Raw genomic sequence first — 1,744 nt, 5'->3', positions numbered from 1 at the left:
GGCTAGGTTCCTATCTTCTCGATGTTTTTGATATTCTTCCTCTAGTAAAACTTTTTCTTCTGAAGAACTATTATCATAAGCATGACAAATCTCACAAAGGTCTTTTTTGGGCAAAAAAAAATGAAATGTTAAATTCAGTTACAAAAATGTGTCTATACATAGCCTCTGTAGCTTTTTTATCAATGTTATTTTCTGTACAATATTCCTCATATAGAGTATACATTTTTGAAATATTTAGGGTTGATGGCAAATATTTGCGTTTTGTCTTCATCCTACAATAATGACTTTTCACTGTTTCAAACATATTAATATGATCTCGAATGGATTGTTTTACGGCCTCACTACAGAATTTTTGTGTTCTTTGCCTCTACGATCCTCTGTGACATGACCCGAAGAGGTCAATTTATTGAACGCTGTTCTAACTGTTTGAGCACTTATACTTAATGTATTTAAGAAATACGTTTTACATACTTGGATTTTGGTTAATTGATATGGAAAATAGTACACAAAAGTAAAATTTCTTCTACTATTTTCATTTGCTCGTTGATCTTTATTTACTTGTTCTTCTATTTCCTCTCTGGAACGTTTTCTACTTCTTGCCTTCGTATTACATTCAACATACTTTGAAATATAATCCCTTTGGCGATTTAAGTCACTAAGTTCCCAAAATGTTTTAAAAATTGAATTTCTCATTTCTTCAGTGATTTTTTTATCGCATTTTAATCTGCAATTTTTGCAAGCTGCTTTCATTTTCTTTTCAGGTTTTTCGTTTCCTTTCCAATCTGTGTATGCTTTTCCACTGTTCCTTAACATTTTGATTTTATTTCTTTTCCAGTTATCTTCATGCTTTAAACGTTTACGACTTTTCCTTGTTTCCACTGGATCAAGTGACGATGTTGAACTGTCAGAAACAAATCCTTGTAAGTCTTGTTGATTTTGTGCTCTTAAAATATTAAAATCAGGGTCTATATCTTCATCGTCCCCTCCAAACGGATCCGATTCTGAAGAAGAAATATCCAAATCCACATTTATCGTTTTCAGTGAATGTATACTTCTTCTTTTAGATGTTAACACATTTGATGTACCAGTTAAAGGATTATTACATAGGTCGCTTTGAATAATGGAATCTTTAGATGGGTGAAGAGTTGTTTCAAATTCACTTTCATTTGCATTTGGTTGCAGTTCGGGTGCTATAACTATAAATATAAAAATGATAGAAGGTATTATCAGTATATTTAACTCTTTTACTTACAGTCTGCAGAACAGGACGCACTTGGATAATAAAAGTTGATGTCATTTATTGTAAAATTGTAAAATGCGACATCATCCCTCGATGTTGCTGTCTCTCTCGGTAACAAATAGGCAGGAGGTTCCAAATTTGCACAAGAACTCGTTAAACATACAGCATCTTTTGTTTTCCTTCCTAAAAGTGGGCTCTGATCATTTTGCTTTAGTTCTCTTAATCTTGAAGGAATCCTTTCATTAAAGCTCACTTGTTTTTCTGAAATTTTATAGAGAATTTTTAATAAACCATTTTTTACGAAAACTATTTTAAAAAATAATACTTTCTTTTATACAAAGAAAATTAATTCTTACCGTTTATTTCGTTGTTGTGAACCATATTCACTATTTTTGTGCCCTTGAATTAAACATCCTAATTTGAGAAAACTAGGAAATTTTTTATAAATTAGTTTAGTCAAATCAGAACTATACTATCTCCACCAAAAATCAACATTATATATAT

This window comes from Anoplophora glabripennis, unplaced genomic scaffold (genome assembly GCF_000390285.2).
Source record: "Anoplophora glabripennis isolate ALB-LARVAE unplaced genomic scaffold, Agla_2.0 scaffold1401, whole genome shotgun sequence".
Lineage (NCBI taxonomy): Eukaryota > Metazoa > Arthropoda > Insecta > Coleoptera > Cerambycidae > Anoplophora > Anoplophora glabripennis.
The sequence above is the reverse complement of the archived record's forward strand: the minus strand, read 5'-3'. Positions refer to the sequence as shown.